A 19770-nucleotide genomic window follows, 5' to 3' on the forward strand; every position below is an offset into this window, starting at 1 on the left:
CAAATAATACGCGTTTTTATTGCTAACAAAACTAAATTAAGAAATGATATTGTGTTCAGCGGTCTTAAATACATCAGTAAATACATAAATCCTAATACACCTGTGCAAGTGTGTTTTTCTTTCTCTGACAACTATTCTATTGGGTTCCAGCCGAGTGGTTCTTTAAAATAACGCTTAAATGTTACAATTACTTTGCTTCTTTTGCACCCTAGGTGTGCATAAATATAGGCAAATCTAATTGTTATGTAATGGGTAAATTAAGCCCATGTTGCATAAACACAAATGCCGTTACAGCTGCCTTCGTTGCTATATTTGTTATCTCCCAATCCACAATTTGTAACGTGTTACTAATCATAGGCCAGTTTTAATTTATTTGTGCATTTGTACGCCAACATCGGCTAGACTTTCTATAAAAAAAACGAATAACAGTGTAATAGTCCGTTCAGAACATTGTGTTTGATGTATTTTTTCATAGTAAGTACAGGTATACGGCGAATGTATCCCTTCGGTGTGTGGCTTCAGGTGATTTCAATTTGCAGATACAAAATCTAACGGCAATGAAAGTGGGACACAATAGATTTTATTCACCTTATTTATATCGATATACTATTTAACCACACCAGACTGGCTAATTTGGTCTCTAGAATCAGAATGCCATCTGTAATAAGATCTAGAATGAATAAATTAATCGAGCTTTGAAATAGCTGAAAAATAAACTGTAATTTATTTATACTAAAATCTCCAGGGATCGACATATTTGTATATGGTTTTGCTTCAGGTTCGTTTTAAAGGAATAAATATTTGAGTTTGAAGTGCCTCGCCATTTGACTGAATAATATCTGTGTTTACAACAGTAAAATATTCGGAATAACATCTTTATTGCACCGCGTTTATTCACTAAACGTGTCACTGACGGTGGAACAAAAAAGGACTATTAAAGGTTCACTGCCCCCCACCCCCCTCCTCTATCTCCAAAAGACTTCCACTCCACACACTTCTCTGATCCGTTTTCCCTCTCCTCACACTCTCTATTCTTGTGATTTTGCTGAATAAAATGGAACATCCTTCGACAATTGGATTGAAGCTGCCTCCCCAACTCGTTGACAGCGGTCGGTAACAGAGCAGCACTTCAGCTCCCTCACTCCGAGCTGGTTCCAAACCCGGGTCCCAGAGGTGAAAGGGGAGTATACTAACCACGGGGATAGACAACGGGCTGTTGCTCTCGACTACTGTTCTGATGAGTTAAATAGTTTTTTTTTCAATCTCCAATTGCCTGCAACTAATACATGTTTAATGAACTTCGCGGTTCAACGGGCGAATGTTTTTGTGAGGGGAATTACTGATGCACAGATCGGTTTTAAAATCTCCAGAATCGATCCACGGGCCAAAAGATAACTGTGCACTCCCCAGAACTATTACGGACAAGTACCTCAAAAAACCAATTCACCTACTCTGTAGGAGGCAGAGCTGCCATTTAAGTTAATTTCAAAATAACTGGTGCACTGGAGCGGATAAAATAAAATATTTATTATTTGGTTTATATTCGGCATTTCCCCTCTGATTTAACATTTTCAACTAAAATATGCTTTTAGTTTAGTACCGCGGAAATAAAATGGTTTCGAGAACAGGTTAATAGACGTTACCCGGAACAAAGATGTGGTATTCTCCCCAACCATGGCATTCCTCCTTTTTTCAGTACATTAAATATCTCTATCCTCAAAAAAGTAACATTGCACAATAAATGAAACGGCCCACTTTCTGTTATACTTGTCCCCGAATCAATGACAGTTTTCTATTTAATTTTGCGTTGGTACATGGTTTATATATAGAAAACTGCAAGACACAATATAAATTGCGTGACAGCAAGGTGACCCATTCTAAACTTCCCTAAAATGTCTGCGTTGACAGATTATTCCAAAACATTTATCACTCGAGCAGATAAATTCTTCCTAATATCTGTTTGAAAATTATTTTCCAGCAAATTTAAATGTATGTATGTTGGTCTTACATTTCTGGTTTAATTTTGAATAATAATCTGGATTTATCCTATTTAATATATAGACATCAACGCATTACCCCTCAAGCTCTCTAGATTTTTAAATATTTCCTGGTAATTCAGCTGCTTTGCATTTGGAATAAGTGGTTCCGCTTCTCTGACCCTCTCCACTGTTTTGCACATATTTGTGGTATTTTGACCAATACTTCGCGTGTTCTGCCCAGCACAATTGTGCTGCCCTCAGAAAACCCCTGGCGCCTTGCACTTTATTCATTGACGTATCGCTGTTTTGCTGGAGTCATTGCGACTTGGACCCAGATGCCATTAGAGAACAGTGTGTAGATCCAGAATCATCTCTCACGGATTAACTGTTCTCTATGAACAAAGTATTAGCAGGCACCAGTTATTTGTGCTAAAACAAATATGCTCACCTATCGCCTTTTAACTCTCACATTTATGTGGCTCATGGGTCATTCAAATACATAAAATAGGCTTCTGCTATTGATTTTAGAACATGATCGGGTGTGTGCACCCCTATTTTACCCCCCCCCCCACTTCAGTGCTTCCACTATTGTTATAACTTGTCTGCTCTTCGATTAAAAATGCTCCCACGATCTGCACGTATTCGCTACACACAGCTGCAAGGGGACGTAAGCTGCAGGCGCGAAGTCACCGCTAGGCGGCGCTCCTCTTGCTTATTGACCCTGAGCTTGCATGGGTGCATTGACTACACGGTGTTTATCCGCATGTATATAATTCTGCGTATATAATATAATTTGTTTCCGACAGTCTCCTCCAGCCTTACGATATTCCAGAGTGAAAATAGACCCATGTCCCATGAGAACCGGATTGAATGTCTGACCATCTACCTGCCCATCCATCCAACATCTGGCGCCTATATCCCTTGTTGCACGTTTCATTATTACAGTGAAAATGTCCTTTAGATCAAAATGGATATGTACTAAGATATAAAACTGTAATATTTCCATGCAATTCGTGAATCGTTACACAAGAGCCGAATTACGATCATATTGGTTCGACTCTGCTCTATTCTAGAACTGGTACTAAATTCTTTCTCTACAAATAGTAATACAAAAAGAGAACGTGGCTTTTTAAACAAGAATTCTTCGACTCAAAATTTTAGGCAAAGCCAGATTAAATTTACCAATCAATGTGCTTGTGGGGAGGCAGTGTGCACAAATTCTAGAGCACCTTGAATTCACAGTTCGCTCCTCTTACCCCAGCGATATATTTGTTAATAACACTTATACAGATCTGATACATTTCGTGCGAACCATAGCTTTGATTCTGTGTAAATTTTCTGCCACATAAGAACATAAGAATTAGGAACAGGAGTAGGCCATCTAGCCCCTCGAGCCTGCTCCGCCATGCAACAAGATCATGGCTGATCTGGCCGTGGACTCAGCTCCACGTATCCTACATCACAACAGTGACTACACTTTTCAAACAAGCACATCATTGGCTGTAAAGCTCGTTGGGAAGTCCTCAGACCGTGAAAGGCGCTATATAAATGAAAATCTTTCTTCCCCATTGTATGTTACCGTGTCCAGTAAAGGCGTAAAACAATTGAGAGATAAACACGCTGGACAAGAGTGCAAATAATCTGATTGTATCGTTCTTATTGGTTATGCCTAGTACGCCAGTAAAATATCATATTTTCAACCTGTTTAATAATTTACGGGGAATACAATTTTTTACTTATAAATACCTATAAATATTTCCCCGACATCGGAACCAATATTTGATTACAATCCAGCGTTAGGTTTTTCAGTGTGAACTGACTGGTACAACAAGGGGAAAGGTATTTGATGAGCCACAGTTTATTGTATAAATCCCTCCATGGCCTCTCCCCTCTCCATCTCTGTAACCTCCTCATAGCACCCCTCCCCCCAGATGTCTGCACTCCTCTCATCCTGCCCTCCTGAACATCCCTGATTATAATCAAAACCACTGGTGGCCGTGCCTTCTGTTGCCTAGATCCCAAGTTCTGGAACTCCCTCTCTAAACCTCTCCACCTCTCTTTCCTCCTTCAAGACGCTCTTTAAAACCTACCTCTTTGACCAAGCTTTTGGTCACCTGCGCTAATTTCTACTTATGCGGCTCGTTGTCAAATTTGTTATCTGGTAATACTCCTGTCAAGTGCCTTGGGCCGTTTCACTATGTTAAAGGCACTATATAAATACAAATTGTTATAGAAAGAAAGACTTGCATTTATATAGCACATTTCAAACTACAGGGCTTTACAGACAATGACGTTTTTTTTTGAAGTGCAGTTACTGTTGTAAAGTAGGAAGCACAGCAGCCAATTTGCGCACAGCAAGCTCCCACAAAAATGTGATAATGACCAGATAATCTATTTTTTGTGATGTTGATTGAAGGATAAATTTTGACCAGGACACCAGGGATAACTTCCCTGTTCTTCTTCGAAATAGTGCCATGGGATATTTTATATCCACCTGGAGGCCTGAGAGGTAGTTCGGGTAAGGCACTATTTAAATACAAGCCCTTCCTTTTGTGAAATCAATGCGGGCAGTGTGTGTGTTCTAATTGTTCAGTGCTGATGAGTGGTGGACTTGTTCACACTCACTGTGAATGCAATCTGCAACTAAATGCACCCCTGGATAAGAAAGTAGCCCATGATGGTTACTTGAGCAACTGATGAACTTCATGGGACACAGAGGACCTGTTAGCCGACCTGTGACTAATTCTAATATGGGTTCATCAATAGCGGGTGTGTACTTTGTGCAAGGTTCCGAGTGGTCACTTGTGCAGCCATAAGTGATGTATAACCTTGCTACTGAAATATAGCACACTCCGCCGCTCCAGTTACATGTTTCTGCCATTTACATGGTGGTGACATTCAGAAGTACAAAAAGGTCTAGGTCGATCATAACCGCTTGGTTTTCTATTATTGACAAATTATATTTCATTGACTGTAAAGCGCTTTGGGTCGTGAAAGGCGCTATACAAATACAAGTCTTTCTTTCTAAAGTGCCCATTGCAAAATCATGTGCACCTGCCCCTGTTGGGGATCATTCAAATCTGTGCAAAGGCTGCTTAATTAATTCGTCCTTCTTAGTAAATATGATTCCAACTTACCATTCTACTATAGGTAAAATTTCTACAGGAGTTGCAGTGCTACATATTTGTGTTGGGGTGAGGCTATAAATAACATGAAAGGTGGCTGACTCTCCACTTTCCGAATTGGTAGCAGCGCGGGTATGACCTTTGATTCCCAGACGTTCTCCAGCTCAACGTGGGTCTCTCGCTGACACAGCCCCAAGCCCAGCCCCGCGGGCACCCAGCCCAGCGATCAGAGCGGCTAGGGCTCGTTTCAAGTTTTGCTGTGTGTGCTTTCCGATCGCGTCTGTAATCGCGGCGCAGTGTGAGAAAGGACGCTTCGAAAATCCCAGAACAAAAACAGTTACCTTGCCCGCGCGCTGACCCGCCGCTCCCCCTTCTACAACAATGACTGCAGTAAGAATCAGGGGCTTTCTCTCTCACTGGGGCCAGAGCCAGACACACACTTCAAACGGCCGTTTTGATTGTGATATTTTTTATTTCCAAAAAAGAACCCGCACGGGAAACTAGCCTGGGAAGACCACCTCTTTGTTCTGGCCGCTGCCCTTTAGGAATCTGGTTTGAATATCTTTGCTCTGTTAAAGGATTGTTCATTTTCTTTCCTGCGCAACACGATCATGTGCAAAAAGAATCGCAACAAATTCCAGAACTACAATGTAAAAAGATGCATCATCTCCAAAAATAGCCGTGGGGATTTGTTTTTGTGGGGGTGGATTGGGGAGATTAATTTCCCCATTGCAAAAATCCCAGTGCAGATTTTATTAAATGTATGTCAGCTGTGGCTCAGTTGGTGACACCTTCCCCTCTGAGTCAGAGGTTGTGGGTTCAAATCCCACTCCAGGAATTTGAACACAAAAAATCTAGGCTGACACTTCAGTGCAGTTCTGAGAGAGCACTGCACTGTCTGAGGTGCTGTCTTTCGGATGAGATGTTAAACCGAAGCCCTATCTGCTCTCTGAAGTGCATGCAAAATATCCCACGGCACTATTTTGAAGTGCAAGGGAGTTTATCCCCGATGTCCTGGCCAATATTTATCCCGCAATCAACATAATTAAAAAAAGATTATCTGGTCATTATCACATTGCTGTTTGTGGGAGCTTGCTGTGTGCAAATTAGCTGCCGCGTTTCCCACATTACAACAGTGACTACACTTCAAAAGTACTTAATTGGCTGTAAAACGCTTTGAGACGTCCAATGTTCGTGAAAGGCGCTATATAAATATAAGTCTTTCTTTTCTTTCTATCTGAGGGAGATTGCCAATAAATGCAAAATTAGGAACTGTCTTGTCTTCGGACCCCAACTCAATTAGGAATGTAACATCAGCTGCCCAAATTCATTCCACATTCACCCCCTTACATCCAGCAGACGAGAACAGATTTCCACCCTATCAGTCTGGGCTGCATTTGAACGCAGTAGAGGTGAAAGGTCAGTGTTTAACTCACTGCGTCACCTAGTTCCTTATAATGTTTTGCAATAGCATCAAACATATCTTTTATCTTCTTTCATTGTTTTAACACTATACAAAAAGTCACATGAGAAAAGGCCACTGAGCCCTTCAAGGACCATCCCGTGAATACACGAGGGTAATTTTTATCAGATCTTTGTTTGATGCGAGCACGGAGTGAAGAATCAGGTAGGGAGGCCAGTGCATTGACTTGTGGCGCTGGCCACTTTCCAGGTGGTGATGACTGCGCCGATTCTCTGATCTGCACTTACTGCTGTGAACCTCACCTCACAAAGTTTATCCCATTAACTCTACCATCATAGCATCAATGACATTTTGAATAACCCCAGCGTTTGTGCCTCTATCACTTCGTTTGGCAGATTTTCCAAACATTCATTATCCTTTGTTGTTGTTGCCAATTTAAGTGTATCTAAGGGTTAAGTCATGGCAGGAGAGCTCGGTCGGGTGTTATGCTCCTCCTGTACCATGTGGGAACTCAGGGACACTTCCGGTGTCCCTGACGACTATGTGTGCGGGAAGTGTATCCGCCTCAAGCTCCTGACGGTCCACGTTGCGGAATTGGAGCTGAGGGTGGATTCACTCTGGACCATCCACGATGCTGAGAATGACGTGAGTATCACGTGTAGTGAGTTGGTCTTACCGCAGGAGAATGGTCCACAGCCAGATAGGGAATGGAAGACCAGCAGGAAGAGTAGTGCAAGGAAGGTAGTGCAGGGGTCCCCTGTGGTCATCCCCCTGCAAAACAGATACACCGCTTTGAATACTGTTGGGGGGGATGACTCATCAGGGGAGGACAGCAGCAGCCAAGTTCATGGCACCGTGGCTGGCTCTGCTGCACAGGAGGGCAGGAAAAAGAGTGGGAGCGTGATAGTGATAGGGGATTCAATGGTGAGGGGAATAGATAGGCGTTTCTGCGGCCGCAACCGAGACTCCAGGATGGTATGTTGCCTCCCTGGTGCAAGGGTCAAGGATGTCTCGGAGTGGGTGCAGGACATTCTGAAATGGGAGGGAGAACAGCCAGTTGTCATGGTGCACATTGATACCAACGACATAGGTAAAAAAAGGGATGAGGTCCTACGAAACGAATTTAAGGAGCTAGGAGCTAAATTAAAAAGTAGGACCTCAAAAGTAGTAATCTCGGGATTGCTACCAGTGCCACATGATAGTCAGAGTGGGAATCGCAGGATAGCGCAGATGAATACGTGGCTTGAGCAGTGGTGCAGCAGGAAGGGATTCAAATTCCTGGGGCATTGGAACCGGTTCTGGGGGAGGTGGGACCAGTACAAACCGGACGGTCTGCACCTGGGCAGGACCGGAACCAATGTCCTAGGGGGAGTGTTTGCTAGTGCTGTTGGGGAGGAGTTAAACTAATATGGCAGGGGGATGGGAACCAATGCAGGGAGACAGAGGGAGACAAAAAGGAGGCAAAAGCAAAAGACAGAAAGGAGATGAGGAAAAGTGGAGGGCAGAGAAACCCAAGGCAAAGAACAAAAAGGGCCACTGTACAGCAAAATTCTAAAAGGACAAAGGGTGTTAAAAAAAAACAAGCCTGAAGGCTTTGTGTCTTAATGCAAGTAGTATCCGCAATAAGGTGGATGAATTAACTGTGCAAATAGATGTTAACAAATATGATATGATATGCACATCTCATTGTGCGAGGCCCCTTGGGGAAGAGTGACCATAATATGGTGGAATTCTGCATTAGGATGTAGAATGAAATAGTTAATTCAGAGACCATGGTCCAGAACTTAAAGAAGGGTAACTTTGAAGGTATGAGGTGTGAATTGGCTAGGATAGATTGGCAAATGATACTTAAGGGGTTGGCTGTGGATGGGCAATGGCAGACATTTAGAGACCGCATGGATGAATTACAACAATTGTACATTCCTGTCTGGCGTAAAAATAAAAAAGGGAAGGTGGTTCAACCGTGGCTATCTAGGGAAATCAGGGATAGTATTAAAGCCAAGGAAGTGGCATACAAATTGGCCAGAAATAGCAGCGAACCCGGGGACTGAGAGAAATTTAGAACTCAGCAGAGGAGGACAAAGGGTTTGATTAGGGCAGGGAAAATGGAGTACGAGAAGAAGCTTGCAGGGAACATTAAGGCGGATTGCAAAAGTTTCGATAGGTATGTAAAGAGAAAAAGGTTAGTAAAGACAAATGTAGGTCCCCTGCAGTCAGAATCAGGGGAAGTCATAACGGGGAACAAAGAAATGGCAGACCAATTGAACAAGTACTTTGGTTCGGTATTCACTAAGGAGGACACAAACAACCTTCCGGATATAAAAGGGGTCAGAGGGTCTAGTAAGGAGGAGGAACTGAGGGAAATCTTTATTAGTCGGGAAATTGTGTTGGGGAAATTGATGGGATTGAAGGCCGATAAATCCCCAGGGCCTGATGGACTGCATCCCAGAGTACTTAAGGGGGTGGCCTTGGAGATAGCGGATGCATTGACAGTCATTTTCCAACATTTCATTGACTCTGGATCAGTTCCTATTGAGTGGAGGGTAGCCAATGTAACCCCACTTTTTAAAAAAGGAGGGAGAGAGAAAACAGGGAATTATAGACCGGTCAGCCTGACCTCAGTAGTGGGTAAAATGATGGAATCAATTATTAAGGATGTCATAGCAGCCCATTTGGAAAATGGTGACATGATAGGTCCAAGTCAGCATGGATTTGTGAAAGGAAAATCATGCTTGACAAATCTTCTGGAATTTTTTGAGGATGTTTCCAGTAAAGTGGACAAAGGAGAACCAGTTGATGTGGTATATTTGGACTTTCAGAAGGCTTTCGACAAGGTCCCACACAAGAGATTAATGTGCAAAGTTAAAGCACATGGGATTGGGGGTAGTGTGCTGATGTGGATTGAGAACTGGTTGGCAGTCAGGAAGCAAAGAGTAGGAGTAAATGGGGACTTTTCAGAATGGCAGGCAGTGACTAGTGGGGTACCGCAAGGTTCTGTGCTGGGGCCCCAGCTGTTTACATTGTACATTAATGATTTAGACGAGGGGATTAAATGTAATATCTCCAAATTTGCGGATGACACTAAGTTGGGTGGCAGTGTGAGCTGCGAGGAGGATGCTATGAGGCTGCAGAGTGACTTGGATAGGTTAGGTGAGTGGGCAAATGAATGGCAGATGAAGTATAATGTGGATAAATGTGAGGTTATCCACTTTGGTGGTAAAAACAGAGAGACAGACTATTATCTGAATGGTGACAGATTAGGAAAAGGGAAGGTGCAACGAGACCTGGGTGTCATGGTACATCAGTCATTGAAGGTTGGCATGCAGGTACAGCAGGCGGTTAAGAAAGCAAATGGCATGTTGGCCTTCATAGCGAGGGGATTTGAGTACAGGGGCAGGGAGGTGTTGCTACAGTTGTACAGGGCCTTGGTGAGGCCACACCTGGAGTATTGTGTACAGTTTTGGTCTGCTAACTTGAGGAAGGACATTCTTGCTATTGAGGGAGTACAGCGAAGATTCACCAGACTGATTCCCGGGATGGTGGGACTGACCTATCAAGAAAGACTGGATCAACTGGGCTTGTATTCACTGGAGTTCAGAAGAATGAGAGGGGACCTCATAGAAACGTTTAAAATTCTGACGGGTTTAGACAGGTTAGATGCAGGAAGAATGTTCCCAATGTTGGGGAAGTCCAGAACCAGGGGTCACAGTCTAAGGATAAGGGGTAAGCCATTTAGGACCGAGATGAGGAGAAACTTCTTCACCCAGAGAGTGGTGAACCTGTGGAATTCTCTACCACAGAAAGTTGTTGAGGCCAATTCACTAAATATATTCAAAAAGGAGTTAGATGAAGTCCTTACTACTCGGGGGATCAAGGGGTATGGCGAGAAAGCAGGAATGGGGTACTGAAGTTTCATGTTCAGCCATGAACTCATTGAATGGCAGTGCAGGCTGGAGGGGCTGAATGGCCTGCTCCTGCACCTATTTTCTATGCTTCTATGTTTCTATGTTTTAAGGGAGGTTTTTCCTGAAAAATTTTCTAGATTCACTTCTGACTCATTTCTATTTCTGTCGTCTGGTCTTACCATTGTGGTAAATTTCGAAGTGATAATCTAGGTTTACCTTTAGGATACTTTGCAGCTGACAGCAGCTGTCAGTGTAGACGCCTACTCCCTGTGTGTTCGGGGTTGTTGCTATGTAATAACACTTTGAAAGATGAATGATTGAGACACCATTCCTGAAAGGTTTATAGAGGAAATAATTTGTAGCCAATTACTGCGACCATGTGTGGCCAATGTAGAATGAAACACAATAAGCAGTGGCTGGTGAAGCAAAAGGACTCATACTGATGGTCATAAAGTTAGCCTTGACTTTATGCTCCTTTTAAAAATGCTGCTGTTGGACAACGTGAAGATTAGGATAGCATGTCTGATCACTGTGAGGAAATTTTAACATTGGACTAAGAGCTGTTGGGTATAAAAAATAGCAATGATTTCCATCTGTTCTGACTGATTCAGTTTCTCGAATGCATATCTCAATGGACAGTTCATGTGAAGGCAGCACTGTGCATTTTCCAAGGCAATGAGCAAATTATGTTCTGTTAATCAACTCTTGATTATCACTTGATTAATATGTACTGAGCACATCATAATCATAATTCTGATCCTTGCAATGCAGATATGTTCATACATCAATGACACAATAGTGTCCATTAGGGCAAGTGCTGGTGGCAAAAAACTCATCCAAATTCAAACAACACCATCCCAATGAATCCCCCTGCATATGTTCATCGTTGAATGAGTTTAAGGCTATAATTTCATCTTGGATTCAGATGCTAGTTATAAATCACCGCAGGTTTGCTTTCAAAGGTTAATGCAGTATCTGAACTGCCCCAGTGGCTACAGCTTGACTGCATTTACCAATCTGAGATTGTTAACTCCAGTATCGATTTATACCAGCAATGAATCCAACAGCCAGGAGAGAATTGAGCACACATGCACTTACAGGCTTGTGCAAATCATTGGTCTGCTGGTAAATTTAAAATGTATTGTCATAGGGGTGGGGAGAGGGACGAGTGTCTCCTTTCTGAAAGATATTTAAATTAGCTCTGGGTCAGTTTGAGTACCTAGGAGAGCCACTTGACTTGTGAGTGCTAGTCAAACTCAGTTTCACATTGGACTGGAATTATACTTCCTGTGGTGCCAAGCCTGAGAAGTGTCAGACTACCTCCCTGAGGGAGTCTCATACAACTGCATTCCAGACACTTGCTGGGACTATAATCTGGAGTTATGTTGTCACAACGGTATCGTTGCAAAGCAAAAACCACTTCACAGCAAAGCTAAAGTGGCAGAGTAACTACATCACAAGAGTGGTTGCAGGTCAGCTCTCAATCGTGAAGAAATGTATTTCCATTATATTGTATTCCTCACACAGATGAGACTGCACACAGGGAAGTTAAAGTAACAGTGACCTCAGTCTTTATTAAGACACTCCAGAGTGAGGAACAGGCCTTTGGGGCCGGCTTATATACAGTGCTCCCAAGGGATGCTGGGATCCCTTGGGACTTCAGGGGATGCATTCCCTGGTGGCGGTACATGGGAGTGCATGCTTTACAGATACACAACATCACTCCCCCCCCCCCCGCCCCCTGCCAAAGTCAAAGTGAAAACTATTTACAAGGTGAGGCGGTCGGGAGCCTTTCTTTCCCTGGTGGACTGCCTTGGTACAAATGTCTGTTTTGGTGTGTTGGCTGTGCCCTCGCTGGGCTGGCATGTTGTTGGCCCTGCAGGGCTGCTAGGTGAGCCTGGCCTTGCTGGGCTGTTGGGTGTGATGGGTTCAATTTTCTGGTCCGGGGTGGTGTCGTTGATCCTTTGGGTGTGTGTTGTGGGCTTGAAAAAGGTGGTGTCTGTTGTGGGTTGTTCAGAGCAGTCTGTGAACAGCAGCCTCGTTTGGTCCAGGTGCTTTCTGCAAATTTGTCCATTGTCGAGTTTGACTACAAACACCCTACTTCCTTCTTTAGCTATCACCGTGCCCGCGATCCACTTGGGAACATGTCCATAGTTTAGCACATACAGGGTCATTCGGATCAATTTCCCGTGACACAGTGGCGCGACCATCGTTTACATTTTGTTGCTGCTGCCTGCTCTCTACCTGATCATGCAGGTTGGGGTGAACCAACGAGAGTCTGGTTTTAAGTGTCCTTTTCATGAATAGCTCAGCTGGGGGCATCCCTGTGAGTGAGTGGGGTCTCGTGCGGTAGCTGAGCAGTACTCGGGACAGGCGGGTTTGGAGTGAGCCTTCTGTGACTCATTTAAGGCTCTGTTTGATTGTTTGTACTGCCCACTCTGCCTGCCGATTCGAGGCTGGTTTAAACGGGGCCGAGTTGACATGTTTGATCTCATTGCGGGTCATGAATTGTTGAAATTCAGCACTGGTGAAACATGGCCCGTTGTTACTGATCAGTATGTCAGGCAGACCGTGGGTGGCAAACATGGCCCTCAGGCTTTCAATGGTGGTGGTGGCAGTGCTTCCCGACATTATTTCACATTCAATCCATTTTGAAAAAGCATCCACCACCACCAGGAACATTTTACCGAGAAACGGGCCCGCATAGTCGACATGGATCCTCGACCATGGTCTGGAGGGCCAGGACCAGAAACTTAGTGGTGCCTCTCTGGGCGCGTTGCTCTAATGAGCACATACGCTGCATTGTCGTACACAGGACTCTAAGTCAGAGTCGATACCGGGCCACCACACGTGGGATCTGGCTATCGCTTTCATCATTACTATACCCGGGTGTGTGCTGTGGAGAGCCGAGATGAACGTCTCCTTGCCCTTTTTGGGTAGCACTACGCGGTTACCCCACAACAGGCATTCTGCCTGAATGGACATCTCGTCCTTTCGCTGCTGGAACGGCTTGATTAGCTCTTGCATTTCAATGGGGAAGCTGGCCCAGCTCCCATGCAGTCCACAGTTTTTCATTAGGGACAGCAGAGGATCTTGGCTGGTCCAAGTCCTAATCTGGCGGGCTATGACAGGTGATTTATCATTTTCAAATGCTTCCATGCCCATCAACAAGTCTGCGGGCTGCGCCACCATCAACAAGTTTGCAGGCTGCGCCATTTCCACTCCCGTGGTGGGCAATGGTAGCCGACTGAGAGCATCGGCACAGTTCTCGGTGCCTGGCCTGTGGCAGATGGTATAGTTATACGCTGATAGCGCGAGTGCCCACCTTTGTATACAGGCTGAGGCATGAGTGTTTATTCCCTTTTTTTCAGCGAACAGGGATATGAGGGGCTTGTGATCGGTTTCCAGCTCAAATTTGAGGCCAAACAAGTACTGATGCATTTTCTTTACCCCGAACACACGCTAATGCCTCTTTCTCAATCATGCTGTCGGCCCTCTTGGCTTCAGACAAGCTCCTGGAGGCATATGCGACAGGTTGCAACGTCCCCGCAACGTTAGCTTGTTGTAATACACACCCGACTCTGTACGACGATGCATCATATGCTAGCATAAATCTTTTACACGGGTTATACAATACAAGCAGCTTGTTGGAGCATAAAATGTTTCTGGCTTTCTCAAAAGCAATTACTTGTTTTTTTTCCCATACCCAGTTCTCACCTTTACGCAATAACACATGTAGGGGCTCGAAGAGGGTGCTTAATCCCGGTAGGAAGTTACCAAAATAGTTGAGGAGTCCCAGGAACGACCGCAGCTCCATGACGTACTGGGCCTGGGCACATTCCTGATAGCCTGCCTTGGCGTCTGTGGGCCGAATGCCATCCGCCGCGATCTTTCTCCCCAAAAACTCCACTTCTGTTGCCATGAAGACGCATTTCGACCTCTTCAGCCGCATCCCTATGTGATCCAGTCACTGGAGGCTCTCCTCCAGGTTTTGTAGGTGCTTGACGGTGTCCTGACCCGTGACCAATATGTCGTCCTGAAAAACCACCGTGCGTGGTATCGACTTGAGTAAGCTCTCCATGTTTCTCTGGAAGATCGCTGCAGCCAACCGAATTCCAAACGAGCATCTGTTGTAGATGAACAGTCCCTTGTGCGTGTTGATGCAGGTGAGGCCCTTCGAAGACTCCTCCAGCTCCTGCATCATGTAGGCCCAAGTCAGGTCGAGCTTGGTGACTGTCTTGCCTCCTGCCAGTGTCGCAAATAGGTTGTCTGCCTTAGGTAGCGGGTATTGGTCCTGTAGCGAGAAACGACTAATCGTTACTTTATACGCGCCGCAAATCCTGACCGTGCCATCACCTTTGAGTACTGGAACAATCGGGCAGGCCCACTCGCTGAATCCTACTGGGGAGATGATGCCCTCGCGTTGCAGCCTGTCCAGCTCGATTTCCACTTTCTCTCCCTCATCATGTGAGGTACTGCTCGCGCCTTGTGGTGGATGGGTCGTGCCTCTGGGACCAAGTGGATCCGCACCTTCGCTTCGGAAAAGTTTCCAATGCCTGGCTCAAAAAGGGAATGAAATTTGTTAAGAACCTGGGTACATGAGGCCTCGTTGACATGTGATAGCGCTCGGATGTCATCCCAGTTCCAATGGATTTTGCCCAGCCAGCTCCTTCCAAGCAGTGTGGGGCGATTGCCCGGGACAATCCAGAGTGGCAATTCATGCACCGTGCTCTCGTAGATGACCTTGACCATGACGCTGCCCAGGACAGTGATAAGCTCTTTGGTGTACGTTCTCAGTTTCGTGTGGATGGGACTCAGGGTTGGTCTGAGTGCCTTGTTGCACCACAGTCTCTCAAACATTTTTTTCCTCATGATGGATTGGCTAGCGCCAGTGTCCAGTTCCACGGCTACGGGTAAGCTATTCAATTTTACATTTAGCATAATAGGTGGACATTTCATCGAAAATGTGTGCACCCCGTGTACTTCAGCATCTGCCTCCTCTCTCTGAGGCTCGAAATTGCTTTGATCCACCATGGACTGATCTTCCTCAGCCACGTGTTGGTTAGTAGGTTTGTTGGAGGTGCCCCATTGTTCCACAGCTCTTGCAAACATACCCTTTGAAGCGGCATGAATAGGCTGAATGGAAGCCTCCACAACGCCAACAAGGTGTGAATTGTCTTGCATTCATCCTTTGTTGCGGATTCTGAGTCATCTGGGTCACCTGAGGCCTGCTGGCAGTTTCAGACTCGTGAGTTCTGCCCTGTACATTTCTGTTTGCAAACACCGTTCCAGTTAATTTATGAACATTACTTGCACTTGTGTGCTGAGAGATTTGTTTGGTGTTATCACTGGTGGACACAAATGCCTGTGCTTTCTCAATGGACTTACTGAGGGTCGGTGTCTCTACAGTCAAAAGTTTTCATAGGATGGTATCATGGCCAATGCCCAGTACAATAAAGTCTCTGAGCATTTGCCCCAGGTAGCCATCAAACTCACATTGTCCTGCAAGTCGCCTTAGCTCAGTGACATAGCTCGCCACTTCCTGACCTTCAGATCGCTGGCACGTGTAGAACCGATACCTCGCCATCAGCACGCTCTCCCTCGGGTTAAGATGCGCACGAACCAGTGTGCACAGCTCCTCATCCGACTTATCCATGGGTTTCACCGGAGCCAGAAGATTCTTCATGAGGCTGTAGGTCGGTGTCCCGCAGACCGTGAGGAGGACCGCTCTCCTTTTTGCAGTGCTTCCTTCTCCAGCTAGCTTGTTGGTACAAAGTAATGGTCTAGCCATTCGACATAGGCTTCCCAGTCCTCACCCTCCGAGAACTTCTCCAGGATGCCCACAGTTTGCTGCATCTTTGCATTGGATTCGTATACTCGTCGCCACTTATTGTGCTCCTAACACAGATGAGATTGCACACAGGGAGGTTAAAATAACAGTGACCTCAGTCTTTATTATGACACTCCAGAGTGAGAAACAGGCCTTAGGGGCCGGCTTATATACAGTGCTCCCAAGGGATTTGCTCCCAAGGGATGCTGGGATCCCTTGGGACTTCAGGGGATGCGCTCCCTGGTGGCGGAACATGGGAGTGTATGCTTTACAGATACACAACACATTGCTTGGCTCCTGTCTGGCTAGAAACGTAACTGCCCTGTTTAGGTGAGAACTCTGCAGGTTGGTAACAACTGCAGCTTCTCCAGAACGTAACTTCAGTTATGTTGATAGCCTGGAGAAGCTGGGGTTGTTCTCCTTGGAGCAGAGAAGATTGAGAGGAGATTTGATAGAGGTGTTCAAAATCATGAGGAGTATGGACAGGGTAGATAGAAACTGTGACAGAGAAACTGTTCCCATTGGCAGAAGGGTCACAAACCAGAGGACACAGATTTAAGGTGATTGGCAAAAGATCCAAAAGGTGACACAAGAAAAAACTTTTTTACGCAGCGAGTTGTTAAGATCTGGAATGCACTGCCGGTAAGGGTGTTACCAATGGGAAGCTGTTTAACCTACGTCGCCTCCAGGCCAGATCTCAGATCACCCCAACCTCTGTTGTTGAGCTGCAGTACACGAACGACGCCTGTGTCTGCACATATTCTGAGGCTGAACTCCAGGATATAGTGAATGTATTCACTGAGGCATATGGAAGCATGGGCCTTATGCTTAACATCCATTAGACAAAGATCTTCCACCAGCCTGTCCCCGCAGCACAGCACTGCCCTCCAATCATCAAGATTCACGGCGCAGCTCTTGACAACGTGGACCATTTCCCATATCTTGGGAGCCTCTTATCAACAAAGGCAGACATTGATGCAGAGATTCAACATCACCTCCAGTGCACCAGTGCAGCCTTCGGTCGTCTGAGGAAAAGAATGTTTGAAGACCAGGCCCTCAAATTTACCACCAAGCTCATGGTCTACAGGGCTGTAGTAATACCCGCCCTCCTGTATGGACCTGAGTCATGGACGATGTATAGAAGGCACCTCAATTCACTGGAGATATATCACCAACAATGTCTCCGCAAGATCCTGCAAATCCCCTGGGCAGACAGGTGCACTAACATCAGTGTCCTTGTCCAGACTAACATCCCCAGTATCGAAGCACTGACCATACTTGATCAGCTTTGCTGGGCAAGCCAGATAGTTTGCATGCCAGATACGAGACTCCCTAAGCAAATGCTTTATGCGGAGCTCCTTCATGGTAAACGAGCCAAAGGTGGGCAGCAGAAACGTTACAAGGACACCCTCAAAGCCTCCCTGGTAAAGTGTGACATCACCACTGACACCTGGGAGACCCTGGCCGAAGACAGCCCGAGGTGGAGAAAGTGCATCTGGGAGGGCGTTGAGCTCTTCGAGCCTCAACGCAAAGAACGTGAAGAGGTCAAGCGCAGGCAGCGGAAGGAACGCGCAGCAAACCAATCCCACCGACCCCTTCCCTTGACGAATGTCTGTCCAACCTGTAACAGGGTTTGTGACTCTCATATTGGACTGTTCAGCCATCAGAGAACTCACTTTGGGAGTGGAAGCAAGTCTTCCTCGATTCCGAGGGACTGCCTATGATGACGATGATGTTGGAGGCAGACTCAATTTTATCTTTCAAAAGGGAGTTGGATAAGTATCTGAAGGAAAAAAAATTGCAGGGCTACGGGGAAAGGGGAGGGAAGTTGGACTAGCTGAGAGCCGGCATGGGCTCACCTGGCTGAAAGGTTTTCTTCCATGCTGTAACCATTCTATGATTCTATGATTCAGGCACCTGGATACCTGCATGGGCAGAACTCTCTTCCAACAGTTAGAAATGTAAATGTTTTAGAGAGTGGGAAGGGCAGAATTCCTGCTCACAGCATTTAAATTAAGGTCAGTTAGCTTGACACAAAGTGTCTGAGCATTTCATCAACAAAGATTTATTTGTTCACTCCACTTTGCTCCAGAGGTAAGTTAGGCCCTGCCTCTGGATTTATATGGCACATTTAGAGTTGGGGTGAAGTAGCAATTGTTTCACGCCAACATTAAATTGGCAAAGTAAAAGCACCCTTAGATTACCAGCTTGTAATCACTTGCAGGTATTTGTCCATCTCAGAATTCAATCTAATTTCATACTCCATTTTAGCCATTAAGTAATCTAAGTGAACAGTATTTGCATTAATTCTATCCAGACTTTCAGAATGATAATTGGCTATTTTACAAAGCATTTGGTGTAACTGACCCACTGATGCTACTCTTCGTAAGTCGTCGGGTTTATTGAGAGGTCAACATTTAATGGCTTGAATTACTTTACAGAAATGCAGCTAAACTGCTAACTTGGGACTGGATATGATATATACTAAGTGTTGGGGGTTACACACAGAGGTATGATAGCTATGCATTGTGCTGGTAAGAAACATTCATTGCCAGCCAGGTGCATAAGGTGTGGTAATGTCATCCAAATCTCTACCTGTAGGTTGCAGTATTGCTTTACCTAAACAAAATAGGTTTCACTCTTAAAGGCACAGTACCCCTTTTGCTCGTTTTAATTATCTTTGTTCAAAGACTTACATTTAAATGATTATTTTACGCTTGTCAGGCTAAATCTCTGCTCATCAACATGAACCAATATATCTTTTTTTGGTTTGAATTAGAATTATGTGAGTCATGCCAAATGTTGTTTAATGTGCTTTGGGTTTTGTTATTGAGCAAATGAAGAATGAGTTCACAAACTATGTTAAAACTCCTTTTTCAAACCATGTGTTATTTATATTAAAGGAGATGCCGGTCAGGTTTTGCTTTATAATTTTCTAGCACAGTTCCTTTTACACACTTGAACATCAATGGGTTGGTTGAATTTCCTTGGGCCTTTTCCTGATTCTCCACCGTAACTTCGGTAGCAGATCTGCAGAAATGGCAGAGAAATGACATAAACGCTGTTTACGCCTTTTCTCTGGGGAGTCCACGGATCTTCTGCTGAAGTCAGGCCAGATGATCGGGAGAATCCCCATAGAAATTCAACTCCCGTGTTCATAACATCATTTTAGTCAATTGTTAAACTAGCTGAAAATAACAACAACATTTACTTCTTAATTTCTTTCAGTTCATTGTCGTAGACTTTTCCAAAACCTTTTGAGTGAATCTAGGACTGCACTTCTGAACAAGCTATGATCAGATGGCCCACTTCAAAATGATCTTCGTGGCGTTTCTCCTTTCTTGTCAAATAACTCTATCGTGCTGTAGTTGATGCGTATCATGCAGCCTTACGGGCCAGATAATTTGGGCTAGAAATTCGTCTTTTTGTTAATAGTGGTATATTTTTGATATTTTTTGCCAAAAATATCACTAATTGCACCGCCATTTTTTAAAGGCCTAAGTTTCAT

Source organism: Pristiophorus japonicus, chromosome 5, assembly GCF_044704955.1.
Source record: "Pristiophorus japonicus isolate sPriJap1 chromosome 5, sPriJap1.hap1, whole genome shotgun sequence".
NCBI classification, from domain to species: domain Eukaryota; kingdom Metazoa; phylum Chordata; class Chondrichthyes; family Pristiophoridae; genus Pristiophorus; species Pristiophorus japonicus.